The sequence below is a fragment of the Mastigoproctus giganteus genome, chromosome 12, assembly GCF_048544385.1.
Source record: "Mastigoproctus giganteus isolate SK-2022 chromosome 12, ASM4854438v1, whole genome shotgun sequence".
Classification (NCBI taxonomy): Eukaryota; Metazoa; Arthropoda; class Arachnida; order Uropygi; family Thelyphonidae; genus Mastigoproctus; species Mastigoproctus giganteus.
Window position 1 is genome coordinate 143,077,443 of NC_143586.1, and position 21,114 is coordinate 143,098,556.

The 21,114-nt window shown below is 41.1% G+C and overlaps 1 protein-coding gene across 1 annotated transcript in view; it reads right to left on the minus strand.

Annotated features, from left to right (window-relative positions):
* The window catches only part of LOC150077478 (protein-lysine N-methyltransferase SMYD4-like), a 336,848-nt gene that overhangs the window by 136,325 nt on the left and 179,409 nt on the right, over positions 1–21,114 (minus strand). The gene's annotated exons all lie outside the window — the stretch shown is intronic.

The window sequence follows — 21,114 nt, forward strand, 5'->3', positions numbered from 1 at the left end:
TCGGCAGTCACCACAGGAATATTTAAAATTCTTCAGTGTATGTAAAAATTTGAAAAATCAGCAAAAAAATAATTCAAAGTCATTAATTTTTTGATGCCACCTGTGCTTTCAATCTTTTCTAAACTCAACTGTGAAAAATCCATTTTCCATATTCAAAACATATTTTTAATTAATTTTTGAAAATTAAAACTCCCTTTAAACCCATCGGTGAATGAATGCAAATTTAAAAACTGCACCCTTCAGCTTATGCTTTGATTAAATGAGAATTCATCAGTAACAGGAGCACTCAGTGCCTGAAATATGAAGCATACAAACAGTTTTATTCCACATGACGCATCAGCATCACAAACTCAGAGTGCATTCCGAATGGAAAAGAGTGTGGCAGCAAAGAAAACTTTTCTTGATAACATATGCATATAATTAGGTTTAACTTAATCAAGATTTTTTCCTAATTGTGCAATAATTAACACATATTTCTGGAATTTTGTGCAGAGAATTCAAAGAAAACATTTTTAACAACAGTTATTAAAAGTTTCAGCTGTGTGGATGGAATAATGTTGCTGAAATATTGTTGGGATTGAATCGACCCCCACACAACTAACACAGGGTTAAAATAGCACGTGGGAAATGCAATAGGATGTACACAGAGTACAGAGTATTTTTGGGTCTAACGGCACCAGGGATTTACCCCATCTCCACGTATGTTCTTGTATCGAGGACCGTACACTGTCAAGGCCAGAGGTTTAAAAGTGTGTGGGTCATGTGTTGTCTAATATGATATGCCTCTTGTTCATTTGGTTTGTTAGCTGCCGGGCCCCTGATGGGATCTGATGTTTACGTAGTCTGCCATGGGGAGGCCACGCAGGTGTTCCCTTAAAGTTTGCTCTGGCAGTTCTGCCACCTACTTTCCTGAGATTTCAGTGGCTAGGACCTAAAAAAAAATTTTCTTTTGGGTGCAGTTGGGATGGTATATTATACACTGTTTAGAGGGGCTATAAGAGATATATGCTGGAAGTGATAAGGTTTTCTAATAGGTCGGACATGAATTTTGGTGTTTTAAATTTGGATGTGTGGGGCAGGCCCTGTGTAAGCAGAGGCGGAAGACTGGGGGATTTGGAAATTGGAAGTAAGGGGTCGATAGGGAAGATGACCCCTGTTGAAACAGTGGAGCATGCCCTTGCCCCACCAGAGGAGGAAAAGGGTGGCAGGAGGGGGGGAAGTGGACAGCAGGCCATCCCATCCCCCTGCCAGGAAAAGAGGAGTAAAGAGCAGGCTAGGCAGAGTGTCCACACGGGGTGCCATATGGCTGTATGGCATCATAAGGTGCAATCTTCACCTTTGTGTTAGTCCAGTGGAGGTCCGAGTCCAAGTTGAAATCTTCATCTTTGCGTTAGGTGGAGGTCCAAGTCCAGAAGTCAGGTCCAGTTCGTCGTTTAATTTAATTTAATTTTGTTTATACTCCGGCACGACAACCAAGTCAGTAGAGCTTACAATAAATTGTCAATACAAATAGTGACCACCCCAGTCCACTCGAGGAATGCGTGATATATGCACTCTCGCTCCTGACCATTCGGCTATGTCAGGCCGATGTTCATGTGCTGTATCTACTTCAGAGTTTTGCAGTCATTTCGGCTGGTCACGTCTGTGTTTTCATAGGTTAGTGATGATGTAGCAAGGTTCTTTTCCTTTCAAAGAGTTCACAGGCAAAGACAGCGAAAGCCCGGTAATTATCTTCTTGCAATATTATTTCTTCTCGGTTCCTTAGCAGGGAGTTGATGCATATATATATAGCTGACATCTGAGGTCTCATAGTTGTCACAGTCGTGGATAAGGTTGTTCCTGGAGATTCCCAGCTCGTGGAGTTTCCCTCTGAAGGAACCGTGTCCCGTAAAAAGGAAGGTGGTGTGCAGGCCAGGGGAAAACCAGGACGGGAAGATAGAATATGCCCTGCTGACATAAGGTATAAGTTTTTTGGTGACTTGCCCTTTTGTAGTAAGATTCCATGTATTTTGCCAGATAGATTGCAGATGTTCCATTAACCTCAATTTCTGAGGATTTGCTTTTCTGTGGATCTGTTGTGTAGTCTAGATAAGTTGTGATTCTTCCTTTCGAATGTTGGTGTAGAAGCCCACAGTGCACAATCTCCAGGTCCAGGGGAAGGAAGCCCACCAGGACCTGGAGTGCATGGGTGCTCACCGTGCAGCAAGCTCTAGTTGTTGTCGATAGTATGGACTGGTGGATCGACTCCAGCTTTTTCTTGTTGACTGCTGTGTTTGCTTTCTGATACCAGGCAACTGCACCATAGGCCAGGATAGGGATGAAGAGAGCTTTGTATAGAAGGGAGAGCGCCCTCTTCTTTCTCCCTTCTTCCTCCCTTCTGGTGATTTTGGTTATCAAGGCCGAGAGCCTCCTTGTTTTGGTTCTGAGGTAACAGATAAGATGTGAAGTTCTAGTGTTGGCGTAGTATTATTTTAGTTCTTGTTTGAGTTTGATGGTCGCTCCATTTATTTTGATTAGTGGAGGTCTACCAGGGTCAAGAGCACCGCTGAGGAGTATTGAGTTTGTTTTTTTGGTTGAGATCGTTAAAAGATTCCTCTTGGCCCAATCCTGTAGCATGTGTGTGGCATGATTGCCTATGGCCTCCAATTGAGCCCTGCTGTCTGCTTGAAGCATCATAATCAGATCATCAGCGTATGCCTGTGTAGTGACATTTGGAATATCCTGATTTAAAAATTCAGGAAGCACCAGGTTCCACAGGAGCAGCGCCAAGACGGATCCCTAGGGGGCAGCTCCGTAAACTGGTCTCGATACAGAGGTAAAGGGCGTGCTGACCATGATTCGTCAGTTTTCCAGGCAGCGAAATAGATCTAATGGGATTTGAGGCCGCTGGAGCCTGGCCAGAACACTGGGCCACCAGAGGGAGTTAAAGGCTCCAGCAAAGTCAATTGAGATAAGAAAATATTTCCTGTTACAGTTTCTGGCTGCATCAATGATCCTCTCTAGGGCATCAGTGGTGGAGCAGCCCCTCCTAAAACCGAATTGGTTTCCTGACATCAACTGAGCATTCTGGTATCAGTTTTCAATTCTGTGGTAGATGAGTCGCTCAAAGAGCTTGCTCAGCCTCAACAGCAGAGAGATAGGTCCGTATAAACCTGGCACGTCCTGGGGTTTAGTGGGATTTTTCAGGATAAGTCTGACTAGGGCTGTTTTCCACGAAGTTGGAAAGAAATCCTAGGTGAGGCATTGATTTTCTAGGTTTAATATAGTATCCAGTATCATTTCCACCGTCTTTTTTTGTATTTCCGGCTCTATTTGATCTTTACCGGGAGTTTCTGTTTTGCATTTTGGCTGCAGCTATGTTGAGTTCCGTTATTGTGAAAGGGGGCTCCACTGTCTGGGTGGAGTATATATCATTCCCCTCGCAGAGAGTTCTCTGTTTCTGTGTGTGGAGTTATGAAAGGTAGGAAGATCTGGTCCAATATGTTATTAATGGAAGACTGCCAGGATCTGGTGTATGTCTCTTGAGGTGTTAAGGTGGCAGCAATGACTTCTCTCCTGGGGAATTTACTGGTGGTGACTTTATACACCACTCCCCAGAGGTCTCCATTTCTCTGTGTGGATACAAGGTCTTCCCAGGAGCGTCTTGTTCTTGTTTTAATTTGAGCCATATATTGGTTCCTGATCAAGTATGTCAACCTCTGCATGCCCTTTGGAACTTTTTCGGGCATTATTTATATCTCATTGTCTTATTGCCTGGAGTTCCAGTGACTGCCAGAGGGCTGCTTTGGGAACAGGCTTCTTCTTCCTGATGGCCATGTTTGCTGCTTCAGTTATAAGCTACGTTACTTTTTGCTGGTGTTGGTCTGGATTGAGATATTTTGAATCAAAATTGCTGCTTTTTCCATCAATGTCTGTTGGAATAAGTTCCAGTCTGCTTTTTTGGATGGCGTATCTGGGCAAGAGGAATCTAGGTGGATACTGTGCTAAGAGGGAGCCGTGGAGGTCAAAGGTTATGACTCTGTGGTACGAAGTGGTCCAGTGTTCTTGTACCACCCAGGGGAAGAGAGAGAGAGAGATGCCCAACAATTGACCGAGTGGCGAGACCGAGTGTGCTGGAGAAAGTTGAGGGTTGATTAGGCCTGTTCAGAACTGCTAGATTACTGTTGGAGATGTAATCCTCCAGGAGCTGATCATTTCTTGCACCCCTACGGTCTGGTCTTTCACTGTGCCAAGCACAGTGAAAGACCAGACCGTAGAGGATCTGCAGTTGCCGTCCATTCCTACTATGAATTTGGCATTCCTCATTTGTAGTTGGATATATATATCTTGTCACGGGCAATATATCATCTCCTGGACAGGTATATATAGAGATAACATAAAATTCCCCTAGCGGTGAGGCTATATGGGTACATATGGCCCAGTTTGTACAAAGGTCTGAGATCTTGGTTACCGTGAGGTCAGGATTCCGGACAGCGATAGCAGCCTATGGGTTGTCTCCATCGACTTGTACAATCTTGTAATGTGGGGGATAGCCTTTCACTTCCTTGTTGTAGGTATAAGGCTTCTGTAGCATTAGTATGTCATAATTTTCTTCCGTGGCTTTTTTAGCCATTTGTGCAGCATTATAGTAATCTTTGTTTGATTATAGTGATTCCTGTTATTCCCCATAGTCAGTTCTGTTTTGTTGTGCACTCTTAGCCTTTATGTAGATTGGACACTTATTATCCTGTAGTGAGCGATCAAATGGTAGCTTTGTTTCTTTACAATTCACACAAATGGGGCTCTGCTTTCCTGGGTCTGGCCAGTACTTGGACAGCGCCCTCTCGGCCAATAGGATGTACAAGTGTGTACATCATTTCAAAGGTTAGAAACTCTGTTGCAATTGATCCGTGATCTGGACTGCCCTCAACTGTTTGTGATATCACTGAAAAAACTTGCATCTTGTATTGACAGATTATGCCACTCCATCTTACCAAAAACTATGAACACGAGGGTGTTTCTGCAAAGTTCATAAATGTTAGCAGAGCAACAACATAAAGCGTCAGCAAATTGCTTCCAGTTTGTTTGAATGTGCAACTACCAGCGGGATATTTTCAAATCATTGGAGATAAAACGTGGCTTACATGTATAATAATAGCAACAAACCAAACAGCAGTCAGTCTAGTGGAAGATCTTCCCCCACAACAAAAATGCACAGAAAAACAAAACGTTTCTAGAATTTTTTTTTTTTTTTTAAGTGAGGGAGACAGACTGCTATGCTGAAGTTCTGAGGTGTCATCATAATGCAATACAAAGAAAGACTTGATATCTCAAAAACTGTTTGCCTTACCATGATAACGTGTTGTTGCATTTGTTACAACTTCAGAGTGCTTTTTGGAACACAGGTCCAGCAGTTACAATTCACCCAAATATTGTTCCATTTAATTATTATTATTTTTTTTTTTTTGTCTTCTAGACTGCAAAAAACCCTGAAAGGACATTGATTTATCAATGCACAAACAAAGAATAATATGATGCCTTGGCTTCTGAAACTTTCAAAATCAGCAAAGGAAGTAAGCAAGCCCTTAGCCATAATTGCGAGAGCTTCCTTGGACTCAGGGGAGGTATCCATGGACTGGAGATGTGCAAATGTGACCCCAATTCACAAAGGAGGATCAAAGGCTGACACAAGTAATTATAGACCTGTGAGTTTAACTTCTGTTCCCAGAAAATTAATGGAGGCACTGCAGGATCATCTAGACAAGACTTCAGTTATAGCTCGGACACAGCATGGTTTTTTTAAGGGGAAGTCTTGCCTGACCAATTTGATTGGATACAATGATGCAGTCACAAAAGAACTGGATGTAGGGAATAACTTTGATATTATATACTTGGATCTTAGAAAGGCTTTTGATACTGTTGCACATGGAAGACTGCCGCACAAATTGGAGCAGTGTGGCATTGGAGGCAAATTGCTGCTATGGATAAAGGGGTGGTTGAGGGGGAGATGACAGAGTGGTAATCAATGGACACTGCTCATCGTGGACTAATGTTATTAGTGGAGTCCCTCAGGGTTCAGTATTAGGTCCATTATTGTTTTCTGTATTTATAAATGATATTGATGATGGTATATCAAGTATAATGTCCAAGTTTGCAGATGATACGAAGGTTGGCAGGGTTGTCAAGGACACTACTGACACTATGCTGCTGCAAGAGGATCTGGAAAGGTTGAGCAGATGGGCTGAGAGGTGGCAAATGAAGTTTAACATTGACAAATGTAAAGTACTACATATGGGAAACAGCAACCCCAGAGAACGTATCAACTCTGTGGTACTAACTGACAGTGGTAGAGAATGAAAGGGACCTGGGGGTGGTTGTGCAGGCAGATATGAAGTTCTCTGAGCAGTGCAGATGGGCTGCAAGAGTAGCTCATGGTGTATTGTCAATGATATATAGGAATTTTTCTAGCAGGGATAAGGAGGTGATTATTCCCTTGTATAAGGCAATGGTCAGGCCACACCTAGAGTACTGTATACAGGCCTGGAGGCCTGATTTCAAGAAGGATGTAGAGCTGCTGGAACGAGTACAGAGAAGGGCAACAAGATAAGTGAATGGAACAAAGGGGTGCTCTTATGAAGAAAGGCTTAAGTTTTGCAAATTACAGTGTCTGGAGACCAGGCACCAGTGAGGTGATCTGATAGAGGTGTATAAAGCCTTGAATGGTTTGAGCATGCTCAATGCTGATGGGATTCTTCCTCTTGCTCAGAATAATCACCTGAGAGGGCATAAATTCAAATTGAGGAAAGAGAGATGTAGGATAGACATGCAAAAATTTGCCTTTAGCCAGCGGGTGGAACAGACTTCCATCCTTTGTCGCGGAAGTTGATAGCCTAAATAAGTTTAAGGCTCCGCTGGACAGGTATTTCAAACGAACAGAGGGGTGAAGTGGAAGTGGTTATTTTTTATTTATTTTATTTATTTTTTTTTTTGGCTGACGCTGCATAAGCTTGCTTTCTTGCATCAAATGCCTTTACTAATGCTAATGCTAACCAGCTTTCTAGAAAGGTATCACATCTTCCTGATGTGAAACACATCAGGAGTGAAAAAAATCATGGGCTAGGTGTATAACTTCAGAAAGATACTATTTTAGAGGGGTTTAAGTTGCCCACCCCGTAAGTATGCTTTTTGTCAATATATCATAGCAGTCCAGACACTGTTTGAACAGACCTCATATTAAGTCAGACACATCAGAATACATAGTATAATGAGTCTGGGGTATTGTCAACTGATAAATAGAAATTTCTGTAAGTGAGAGCTATTGATCTGGTTGGAAAGTCTTCACCAATGACAACCTAAATTCATCATCAATGCCTCGTGGCAACTGAATGATATCATGTGTAGTCAAATGAAGTTTGAACAAAGCTGTTTTGAAAAATAACTTTTGTGTACTGTGAACAACTGACTTAGGTCCCAAATAAATTATGTTGACCATACGTGAAGTCATGTGTGTCAGTATAAATATATAGTACTAATATAATCATCATCACTTCGTAAACATTTCTTATTACTTATGTACACTAATGAGCCAAAACATTATGACCACCTACCTAATATGATGTTGGGCCTCCATGTGCAGCACCAGCTTGTATCTGACAAGGCATGGATGCTACAAGATTTCTAAGTGTGTCTTGTGGTATCTAGTACCACCACGTAACCAGCAGATCCTTTAACTTCTGTAAGGTCCGTGGTTGAGATGCTGCAGATTGGATTTGCTGTTCCAACACAAACGACAGATGCTTGATGGGATTGATGTCTGGGAAATTTGAAGACCAGGGCAATACCTGGAAGTCTTACTCATGTTCCACGAACCAGTCTGAACAATCCAGATGGTGTGGCATGGCGCATTATCCTGCTGAAAGACGGCACTGCCAGAGGGGAAGACCGTTGCAATGAAAGGGTGTACCTAGTCAGCAATGATGTTTACGTAGGTAGTAGACATCAGAGCACCCAGCACATGGATGACTAGACCCAGGGCATCCCAGCTTAACATCGCCCAAAGCATAAATGTTTTCGTCCCACGGTGCATCCAGGCGCTATCACTTCCCCAGGTAAATGACGCACACGTACCCGGCTGTCCACATGGTGCAACAGGAAGCGTGATTCATCAAACCAAACAACCTTCTTCCAATTACTCAAGGTCCAGTTTCGATGCTCACATGCACGTTGTAGGTGCTGTCGACGGTGGACCATGGTTAGTATGGACACTCGGAGTGGCCTGTGGCAATGCAGCCCCATTTTCAGCAGGGTTCAATGTACTGTGTATTGTGACACATTACTCCTCTCACCAGCATTCCAATTACCAGCGAGTTGCACCACGGTCACCCTTCTGTTGCCACGTCCGGGAGAGCCTTCACTCACCTCAAGCATCGATAAGCGGTGGTCGTCCATCACCTTGCTGGCGGTTCATGGGTTCCCCTCCTCGGACCACTTTCGGTAGGTGCTAACCATGGCTGACTGTGAGCATCTCACTAGCCGTATCGTTTAGGATATGCTCTGACCCAGTTGTCCGGCCATTACAATTTGGTCTTTGTCAAGCTCACTTAAGTTGCTGCCTTTCCCATTGAAGAACAAGAGTAACACTGATTAAGAGAGCTTAGTATCAAGCATTTTTTATATAGTGTCTCGACCCGTGCACGCACATTAGTTCATCTGCAGTTGCTTCGATTTGCGTAACGACTCGCTGGTCATAATGTTTTGGCTCATCGGTGTACATGTCCATAGTGCTTCTTAAATATACAGAGTATTTTTGTAAATATATTTTTATCGAGAGTATTTTTTTTTTTTAATGAAAACCCCAAACATGAGAGGTATTAGAACCTACATTATTTAGTACCATGCATGTGCTGAAGGTTGAGATGATGAAAGAAGATACTTGATGACATTATACATGGATTTCTGTAGATTGTAATTTTCAGGAAATAGATAAGAAGGAAGGTTGTTCCCGAAAACGGAAATTGAATGGATAAATGAGGAAGAAGAAAAGTTGGTTCTGTGAGTTTGGAGTGGGACAGTAATAGGATGCTGACTGGTTGTGGCAAGTGTTCGGACTGCTTTGAAAAAGAGAGAGAGAGAGAGAGAGAGAGAGACCAGGAATTATAGAAGCCAATTCAGAAGAACAGTGCCCATGGAAATATATATAGAGAACAGAAAGAAGGCAGAGAGTGGAGAGACTCTGTTAGAGATGAGTCATTAATTAGCTTAACTGCCCTCTTTTGAATGGAATCCAGAAGCCTGAGAGAGGATTTGGGAGCACTGCCCTGGATTTGGGAACAATATTGTTCCCAAGAATTTGGGACTCAAATATGAGTCCCAAGAATTTCGCTGTCGTTACTACTGGAATGGTTTTTGTCCAAGTCGTAATTCAGGTTCAGGGTGAAGGTTAAGTTTGTGACAAAAATGGACACAAATGGTCTTCTCTGGTGAGAACCTCAAATCATTGGCCATGGCCCAGGAATTACGGCAGTTAATGGCTTGTAGTTTTCTTTCAATGACTCTCATGTTGCATGATTGAGTAAATATCAATCGCATTTACTTTAATGGCAAAAAGCGTAACACTTAAGACAGATCCTTGGGGTACCTCCTCTTCTTGGCAAAAGGGCCAAGAAAGAGTGGATCCAACTGAAACTTGGAAACAGTCCCTGTACCGGCACCACAACAGTCCCATGGAAGACAACAGACAATTTGAGACCATGATGGACCACCGTACAACTTTCAGATGAATGGAGTTTGGAATCTAGCTACCACTAGATTGACTTAAACCCCTGGATTGGACACCACCCGGACTTAACAGAGGCACCAAATGGCAATCCTATCTGCGCTCCCTTGCACAGTCACTTTTGACCCCTTTCTTCACTTTCCCCTGATGGAACAGTATCCATTGACTGCTTGGGGATGACTTTGCATATATCCCCTTACTCTTAAATTCACCCTGTACTCATCATCATCATCAGCCATTTTCAATCCATTGCAGGATGAAGCCCTCACCAGCAACTTTCCAGTTCTTTCTGTTTTGTGCAATGGCCATCCATTTACTACCCACAAACTAATGAATTTCATCTGTCCATCTCCGTTGTTGTCTTCCAGGTTTTCTCTTAGCTTCTCTTGGATACCATTCTGTTATTTTCTTAGTCCATTTGTTGTCATGTCTTCGAACTATGTGTGCTGCCCAAGGCCATTTTAGTTCTTTAGTTGTGATAAGAATGTCCTTTACTTGAGTTTGCTGCCTAATCCATGTGTTTCTCTTCTTATCTAACAGTCTGATTCCCAATATAATTCATTCCATTCTTCGCTGTGTAGTTCTCAGCTTCTCTTCCATTCTTTTGGCGAGTGCTCAAGTTTCACTTCCATAAGTCATGGTGGGGAGTATACATTGGTTCATTATTTTAGGTTTCAGACAAATTGGGATATTGCTCCTCAGTATGTGACTATATTTCCTGAATGCTATCCATCCAAAATTTATTCTTCTCTTGATTTCCAGCCATTTATCATTATTATTATCATTAAGATTTTCCTCTAATTCTTTGGGATCACGGCTTATGACCATAATGTAATCGGCAAATCGTAAATGGTTTAGGTACTCTCCATTCACATTGACTCCTTTCTGCGATCAGTCTAATCTTCTGAAAGTTTCCTCCATGGCAGCAGTAAACAACTTCAGAGATATTGTGTCTCCTTGTTGAACTCCTTTCTCAATTTTAAATTTATCACTGTCTTTGTCTAATCTAATAAAGGAGGTAGCATTCTCATATATTTTCTTCAAAATCATAATATATGGGGTATCTATGCCTTGTGTTTCCAGTGACAGAAACATTGCCTTATGCTCTATGGAGTCAAATGCCTTTTCATAATCCACAAATGCCAGGCATGATGGTGTTTTATATTCATTTGCCTTCTCCATTAGCTGTGACATTACTGAAGGTGATCCATAGTTGAGAATCCTATCCTAAAGCCAGCTTGCACTTTCGGTTGATTCTCATCAAGTATTCTTTCTAATCTGTTAGTAATGACCCTTGTCATTACTAACTTGTAGATGTGGGATAACAAGCTAATTGGTCTATACTTTCCAATTTATCTTCTTTCTTATGCAGCAAAACTATGATTGCATTATTCCACTCCTTAGGCACCACACCTTTTCTAATGTATTTTGTGAAGAGTCTTGCCAGTTTTTGTGTCATGTCTCTTCCTCCCAATTTTAACAACTCTACAGTAACTTCATCTTCCCCCGGGGCTTTCCGATTCTTCATTTTCTTCAATGCATGTTCTACCTCATCAGGAAGGATATCAGGTATGTTGTATGTATTACTATTTGCAATCCATCTTCCTCACTGCTGGCATCATTCCCTCATTCCTTGTATAACTCTTTATAGTAGTCTTCTGCTATTTGAATTATGCCTTCTTTGCTATTCATAAGTACAGCATTGCTATTCTTCAGTTTCAGTATCATTTGTCTTTCTGTATTACTGCTCATGACTGCTGATTTAAATCCTTTGTATTCCCCTTATGTTTGTTCTACTTTTCCTTTGTTAAATTTTCTTATGTCTTCTCTGAGTCTCTTTCTAATGGCTTTGAATAACTCAGTATACTCAATTTTCTTCCTGTCAGTGTTTTTCTTGCTCTTCATTTGTCGTCTTCGGTTCACCATGACAAGTGTTTCTTGACTGATTTTTTCTTCTTTGGATTTATTTTTACCCATAGGTTTCTTGGGCTTTATCACTTTCAGAAAGTTGTAATATTCCACGTCAATACCTTGGTCCTGAACAGTCTGCAGAAGCTCAAACTTGTTCTTAAATTCCAGTGCATACTGCTTTTTCTCCTCCTGTTATCTCAAAGACCTTTGTATTATTTACTCGAGTCAGTTTTTTCCTTTCTTTTCTTACATCTATATGAAGTGTGCATCTTACCATTCTGTGATCACTTCCAACGTTTACCTTGTTTAGGACAGTAACATCATTCACGATATATCTTCTGTTAGTGAGGTTGAAGTCGATTTCATTAGTTGTTAAACAATTTTGACTCTTCCATGTCCACTTTCTGTTCACCCTTTTCTTGAAAAAAAGTGTTCATTACTGACAATCCTTGAGGTTCTGCAAATTGCACAAGTCTTTCACCTCCTTCATTTCTTTCACCAATTCCAAAATTTCCTATAGTTCCCCTTTCTGCGCTGTTTTGTCTCTTTCAAAATTATGGGGGATTTCAATCTTAGCATTGAAATCCCCCATAATGATAGTGTAGTGAGTTTTCTGTTCATCGAGAAGACTCAATTTCGGTGTATATTTCTTCAACCTCTTCATCACCCTGTACTACCTCACTCGAGTAATTACAGACCAGTGAGTTTAACTTCTGTTCCGGGTAAAATAATGGAGTCACTGGTTAAAGATGCATTGCAGGATCATCTAGACAAGACTGCAGCAATAATTCAGACACAGCATGGGTTTGTTAAGGGAAAGTCTTGTCTGACAAATTTGATAGGATATTATGATGTGGTTACAAAGGAACTGGATGCAAAAAATAATGTTGATATCATATATTTTGATTTCAGAAAAGCTTTTGACACTGTTGCGCATGGAAGACTTTTGTACAAATTGGAGCAGAATGGTATTAAGGGTAAGTTGCTACAATGGATAAAAGGATGGTTAAGTGCGAAAAGACAGAGGGTGGTAATCAATGGGTGCTGCTCTTCTTGGACTAAATGTTATGAGTGGAGTCCCATAGGGTTCGGTGTTGGGTCCACTGTTGTTTTGTATATTTATCAATGATATTGATGAAGGTATATCAGGCTTAGTGTCGAAGTTTGCAGATAATACAAAGGTTGGCAGGGTTGTTAATGACAGTAATGGCAGTGTGCTACTACAACAGGATCTAGATAATTTGGGCAGATGGGCTAAGAAGTGGCAACTGAAGTTTAACCTTGACAAATGCAAAGTACTGCATATGGGTAGAAGTAACCCCAGAGAAACGTACCAGCTGTGTGGTACTACACTTAAGGTGGTAGAAAATGAAAAAGACCTGGGAGTAATTGTGCAGGCAGATATCAAGTTTTCTAAGCAATGCAGACAGGCTGCCAGGGCAGGTCATGGGGTTTTGTCAATGATATATAGGAATTTTGCTAGCAGGGAAAAGGCTGTGATTATCCCTCTGTATAAGGCAATGGTCAGGCCACGCCTTGAGTACTGTGTACAGGTCTGGAGGCTTTATTTTAGGAAGGATGTAGATTTACTTGAGCATGTACAGAGAAGGGCAACAAGATTGGTGAGGGGAATGAAGGGATCCTCTTATCAAGAGAGGCTTAAGTTCTGCAAATTGCAGTGGCTGGAGACTAGGCACCTGCGCAGTGATCTGATTGAGGTGTATAAGGCCTTGAATGGGTTCAGCACGCTGAATTCTGATGGGATCCTTCCACTTGTTCAGATTACGAACCTAAGGGGACATAAATTCAAATTAAGAAAGGACAGATGTAGAATAGATGTGCAGAAATTTGCCTTTAGCCAGCGGGTGGTTAATTGCTGGAACAAACTTCCATCTGTCGTTGTGGAAGTTGATAGGTTGAATAAATTTAAGGAGGAACTGGACAGGCATTTGGAGGGAATGGTGTGATTTTTTTTTTTTTTGGCTGATGCTGCATAAGCTCATACATTTGCTTTCTTGCATCACATGCCACCACTACTACTACTACTACTATCTAATCACTTTTTTTTTTAACTTGGGCTCCACTCAGGAAGCTGCGGCGACCTTAATAGGGACTAGCCAGAGAATTATGGGCAGCCTGGCTACCTCCTAGTGGTGTGTGTGGGTAACGTGAGGTCGAACTACAGACCCTACAAAGCCTAATAGATGAAAGAGGAAAGATAGAAATCCCACTGATAAACGGCGCCAGACCCTGGAAACAGCAAGCTGCTCAGAAATCAGTGGGATAAGATTGACTGTAAATTGAAAACAGGGATAAATGGAATATAAACTATACCCAACCCAACTAAAGTAATACGTCACATTCATAAAATAACTACTTGGTCCCTAGGTGTAGCATTCAATTGTTGCATCTGTGACACCTGTTGGGGGTCACGGATGGAAACTCAACAGAATAAGGAAGAGCAGCGGTGGGGCCGCACTGCACGTGGAGGTGGTGTGGCCTCATACCTTGTTCTTGGATAAAAAAAGGGGAAGGAAAGAAATCCCATTGTCGTGAAAATCCACAAGAGTCATGAAATCCGCAAGTTGCTAAGGTACTAATGCGAGATAAAAATAACTGTAAATTGAATGAAGGATAAACTGCAACTATTGTACATTGCTGTGCACACTGTGAGCTTACAGTGTTGTGCCCAGGTACCACTGTGAGCACATAAATATTGTGTATAATGTATATTGTAGAACCATATTGTATGTTGTACAACCTATGTTGTTGTTATAGCTGAGTGCATACACAGCTATGACAAAGATATATCACCCACAAGAGTGCTGGGCTCCCCACTAGGACAGGATTGGGCCCTGCAAGTGTGGGAGCCCGGACAAATGACAAAGTGCCAGGCGCAAGCTCTAGGCCAGGATGAGCCCTGAGAGAGCTTGGTGCTGGGATAAATTGGAATAACCTTAGAATTTTAAATTTAGAAATTACAAATTAAAAAGAAAAAGGAAGGAGAGAAAAGGAAAAGAAAGGGAAGAGAAAGGTATAATTGAATTGCACGTCCACTCTGGGCGGGTTGGGCCCCGCCGGAGGGGACAATGCAATGAAACCTCACGCGTGCCCCTTCTAGGTCAGGACTGTGCCCTGCGAGAAGGAGCATGGGTGTCCCCGCTTCTGTAATTAGTGAAGTAGAATCTGGCTGCCTCCACGTGGCTAGGGATGGGAGCGGGGGGTTGGGGCACATTTTGCCCTCGACTCCCTGCTGCTAAATGCCAGATGCCAGCCACACACAACAGGAACAACACACTATACACACTTAAAATACAAATAAGTATAACCCAAACTGGTTAGACTAAAGTTAAAAAATTATTCCTAGAAAAGAAAATTTAAAGTCCAAAGTTTAAAGTTTAAAGTTTTTTTTTTTTTTTTTTTTTTTTTAAATTAGAGGAATTTTATCGTACTGCTGGCAAAAATAAACGCTTAACACACGGCGGACATAGGGGGAACCCTGGATACCGCCAGTAACATACAAAATTACTTTGCAGACTTTGCAGACCCTACGGCCAAATGCCAGGACACACAACAGAATCCAACACAATACTGCACATTCAACACACAAGACTTTTCTGGTATTTACAGTTGTACTGTATATATGGTGCAGATGTTGGAAATCACAGGTTGTGTCTGACCCTAATACTATGCACACTATGATGTTAGCACTACTCCACAGGGTGTTTTGTCCATTAAAGTTCCCAAGAAGTAAGAAAGGGGAGGCAACTGCATTACGAGATCATCAAGGTCTTTCTGGCAATGTCAGTACCAGGTGGCAAATATATCGAGCAAACAGCTAGTAAAAACCCTACTGTTATTCAAATTGCTATAGCCTCTATACTGGCTGTAAGTTGCAGAGGGTGAAATGGGGTAGGGTTGCCCACGAGGATTGCAAATCCTCCAAGAGCAGGGCCAGCCCCAATTCCATCTTTGTAAATAATAGTAACGTTACGCATCCTAGGGTCATCATTTGCCCTTAGGTAAGTTGTTGTTGTTATGGGGGTTTGATGGCATATAAGCTGCTATGGCTATGAAGCACCTATTCATTTATAATATAAGGAAATGAAAAACTTTTGTAAAATCACAAATGATTAAAAAGTCCAGTTCGCTTGAGATAGTTGAAAAATTCGGAAATATTTGCCTTGTCACTGATGAGACTCTCTAAAATTATTGGTTTATCAAGATTTACTAGTGACAGCACTGTTGAAGTTCTGTCTTGTCAATAGTAGGGGCAGTCAATGAGAATGTGTTTAACAGTCAGATTTTGAGAACAATGTGAACACTGTGGTGGATTGTCTCCTACATCTTCTCCTCTTAATATTCAAACACTGGAGCGCCAAATTTAGGATCCTGTTTAAACTGCAAGAGTTTATTATTAGTTTGAGAGTTCCAGATTGTTGTCCATTCTGATAGGCATGCAGTATGAATGATTAGTGTATAGTCTGATGCTGGAACAGGGATTATTGGTTTAAGGTGGTTGCATTTTTTGCAGCTTTGTTGGCAAGTTCATTGCTGAAAATACCAGAATGTACTGGAATTCAACAGAAAGTGACTAGTTCGGGGCGTTTTTTAGTCTGCATCAATAAGCTTCTAATTTCATCAAGAAAAGGGAGAAATTTATAAGAGAAATTACATAATGCCATGATTGATCTGAGGGAATCAGGGTAAATAACAGATTTTAAAGAACAGTCAGAACAGAGATTTTCTAAGGCTAATTTAATTGTATATAATTTTTCTCAGAAGATACTGAATTCAGATGGAAGGGATGCCGAAATAGTGATATTCGGAAACACTGCGGCTGCACCGTTTGAATTAGTTTTAGAGCCATCTGTGCATACTGGAGAGAAAAATCAATATACCTTTGAGTGTGAACAGCATGAAGTTGTCTGACATTTGAAGCTTGCAAAATATTCTTTCCCCATTGACAGAGGTAAGTGTCACAGGTCGGTATAGCAGAAGGAACCCATGGTGGTTGAGTACAAGTTGCTACCTGTTGTATGGAATGGATGAAAACATTCCAAACTTGCATCAGTTCAAGAAAGCGAAGACCAGTTGGTTTTATTATGCTAGGTTTATTTCTGTAGAGATTTTCTAATGGTGGATTTAAAAAGTATGACTGAATGGGATGTGAGCAACAACTTTGTATCTTGACAGAGTACTTTAGCAATAGTGATTTCCTACATAAAGGCAGTGGGGGCTCATGAGCATTAATGTAAAGGCAAGTGCAATCCTAAGTGCACTGTGTTGAACTGTATCAAGCCAGTGTAATGCACTCATTCTGGCAGAATCATAGATGGCAGCTCCATAATCAAGACGGGATCTGATTAATGCCCTGTATAATCGAAGTAGGGAGGTACTATCTGCAAGCCCATGTTAGGGAAGATAGAGCTCAAAGTATGTTTATCTTTTTCAAACAGGCAGTATGTACTTTTTTAATGTGCTCTAGGAAATTTAGCTTGTTATCCATGATTAATTCTAGAAATCTGATGTTATTAGTGATTGCAATGGAGATATTAGAGATTTGGATCTGGAAGTTTACAATCTGGATGAAACTTGAAGGGTCTACAAAAACGGATAGCAAATGTTTTCTGCTGTGAAAGTCGATGGCTGTTTATGCTGACCCATAGTATTGATCCCTGTGGAACACCTTCTTCCTTAATGAATGTTGCAGAAAGGGCATGCTGGTATTGAATGTGAAAGGATCTAGTATGTAGAACATTCTTCACACAATATAGGAAGGCTGCCTTGCAGACCAAGAGAATAAAGATCTCTAAGTATGCCATACTGCCAGGTGGTGTCAAAACCTCTCTCTATATCTATTGAAACCATTCCTAGATGTTTGTGTTTAACAAAGGCATTATAAATGGCAAATTCAGCCTTACTCATAAGATCCAAGCATGATCTGCTTTGATGAAAAACATATTGACTATGGCTCAGCTCATTACCTGTTCTAACTTTATGATCCAGACGAGTCTACTGTGCACAATATTTTCAAGGATTTTGCTGAGACAGCTTGAGAGGGATATTGGTCTATAGCTATGGGGATTGGTTGGATCTTTCCCAGGCTTTAGGAACACGAAAACAGTAGAATGATGCCAAGAAGATGGATAAACATTTTCAAGAAAAATATGGTTGTAAAAGACCAGGAGGAGGCACAAAGCTTTGTCATCAAGGTGTTGTAGCATAACATAATAGATACCATATGGTTCAGCAGCACCATTGTGGGGTGTTCCAATAGCATGCAAGAGGTTTGTTATATGGCAGAAGGAGAGCAGTTTGAAAGTTAATAGAATGCTGTTCTGCAGTGTTTTTAATTCTTTGGAATGATTAGAGTATAAGCTGATGCCACTGAGAATTCAGAAAAAGTGTTGCCCAGAGCATTTGCAATATCTAAAGGACTAAACAGATCTCGCCCATTACAGGAGAGGATTGGAGAAGGTATGGTAGGAAACTTACAAGAAAGCTGTCTAATTTTTCTCCATATTATTTCGGAGATTGTCAAAACAAATTCCAGGCTTTATTTTTGCTCATTCCACCTATAATTATCAAATTGTAACAGAGTGCTTAATGATTTTGTAATAACTGAGAGAAAAGTGGAGGAGAAATTGTTGAAGTTAAACATAAGAAAGGCACCTGGGGTGGATGGGATCTATCCAGTTATACTAAAGGAGGCAGCAAAGGAACTCAGCAAACTGTTAGCAATAATTATGAGAGCATACTTGGACTCAGGAAAAGTCCCCACGGACTGGAGATGTGCAAATGTATCCCCAATTCACAAAGGGGATCGAAGGGTGACACGAGTAATTACAGACCAGTTAGTTTAACTTCTGTTCCGGGTAAAATAATGGAGTCGCTGGTTAAATATGCATTGCAGGATCATCTAGACAAGGCTGCAGCAATAATTCATACATAGCATGGGTTTGTTAAGGGAAAGTCTTATCTGAAAAATTTGATTGGATACTATGATGTGGTTATAAAGGAACTGGATGCAAAAAATAATTTTGATATCATATACTTGGATTTCAGGAAAGCTTTTGACACTGTTGTGCATGGAAGGCTACTGTACAAATTGGAGCAAAATGGTATTAAGGTAAGTTGCTACAATGGATAAAAGGACGGTCGAGTGGAAGAAGACAGAGGGTGGTAATCAATGGATGATGCTTTTCGTGGACTAATGTTATTAGTGGAGTCCCACAGGGTGTTGTGACCACTACTGTTTTGTTTATTTATCAATGATATTAATGAAGTATATCAGGCTTAGTGTCGAAGTTCAGGTCTGGAGGCCTCATTTTAAGAAGGATGTAGATTTGCTTGCGCATGTACAGAAGGGCAACAAGATTGGTGAGCAGAATGAAGGGATTCTCTTACCAAGAGAGGCTTAAGTTCTGCAAATTTCAGCGGCTGGAGATTACACACCTGCGAAGTGATCTGATTGAGGTATATAAGGCCTTGAATGGGTTGAGCATGATGAATTCTGAAGGGATTCTTCCACTTGCTCAGATTACGAACCTAAGGGGGCGTAAATTCAAATTGAGGAAAGACAGTTGTAGAATAGATGTACGGAAATTTGCCTTTAACCAGCGGATGGTTAACTGCTGGAACAAACTTCCATCTGTCATTGTGGAAGTTGATAGCTTAAATAGGTGGTAGATGACTTTCATCAACCGGTGAAATACCACAACTTTGCTTATTGGAGGCTTGAAGTGGTGAAACCCATGTTTAGTCTCTAGAGCAAAGTTTCCAGCATTGCCCTCCTCCCATACTTCTCCTTCAACCCATGCACGGTACTAAGTACTATAGGTTTTGATACCTTTCGTGTTTGGGGTTTTCATAAAAAAAAAATAAATAAATAAAAAAAAAATAAATTGAAGGAGGAACTGAACAAACTCTTGGGGGAATGGTTGAGTGAATTTCTTTTTTTTGGTTGATGCTACATATGCTCATACACTTGCTTTCTTCCATCACATGACTCTATTACTATTACTATTTGACAGTGGTATTATCTCTTTTGCCACATTTAGGAGATGTGACATGATGTAATCTGCCACATCATCAATAAGCTGGAGAAGGATTTTTCCTCATCAAAATATACAGATGACTGGAATTTTTCCCAGTTTGCTTGGCAAATCTCCATTTCCTGCAGTGTTGTGCTTGAAGAATCTGTGGTATTAATAGGTTGCATACAATTGGGAAGAGATCACTACCCACAGGATCATTAACAACATACCACTCTACGGTCAGGACAAGTACTAGAGGACAAATGGAGAAATCTAATGCTGAGGTATTTCCAGTTGGGAGCTGAACGTGAGTGTGTGCACCAGGATTGAGTATAACAAGATTTAGTGCCTCTAAAAAGCTTTCAGTGAGTCGACCATGTCTATCTAATTTAGAAGCACCCCACAAGGGGGAGGAGGGGGTTGTGCCCATTAAAGTCCCCTAATATACAGAGAAATGGAGGTATCTGTATGAAGTGGTCTTAGGATCAGCATTAGTAGAGGCATATGATGCAAGAAAGCCGCTTATATAGCATCAGCCAAAAAAAATACCTTCCCATTTCACCCATCCACTCACTCCAAATGGTTGTCTAGTTATGCCTTGAATTTATTTAATCTGTCAACTTCTACAACGACAGATGCAAGTTAGTTCCAGCAATCAACCACACTCTGGCTAAAGGCAAACTTCTGCACATCTATTCTACAACTGTCTTTCGTCAATTTGATTTTTATGTCCCCCCTCAGGCGATTAATCTGGGCAAGAGGAAGAATTCCATCAGCATTGAGCATGCTCAAACCATTAAAGGCCTTATACACTTCAATCAGATCACCTCGCAAGTGCCTAGTCACCAGATGCTGTAATTTGCAAAACTTAAGCCTTTCTTTGTAAGAGCAACCCTTTGTTCCATTCACTAATCTTTCTGCCCTTCTCTGTACTCATTCCAGCAGCTTTATATCCTTCCTAAAATGAGGCCTCCAGACTTTTACACAGTAATCAAGGTGTCGCTTAACCACTGCCTTATACAAGGGGATAATCACATCCTTTTCCCTGCTAGAAAATGTTCCAGCAAGGGGACAATTGCATCCTTATCCCTGCTAGCAAAATTCCTGTATATCATTGACAAGACACCATGAGCTACTCTTGCAGACCATCTGCACTGCTCAAAAAAAACTTCATATCTGATTACACAATTACCCCCAGGTCCTTTTCATTCTCTACCTCACTCAGTGTAGTACCACACAGTTGATACGTTACTCTTGGGTTACTGCTACTCATATGCAGTACTTTACATTTGTCAATGTTAAACTTCAGTTGCCACCTCTCAGCCCATCTGCTCAACTTTTCTAGATCCTGTTGTAGTAGCATAGTGTCATTAACAACCCTGCAAACCTTTGTGTCATCTGCAAACTTAG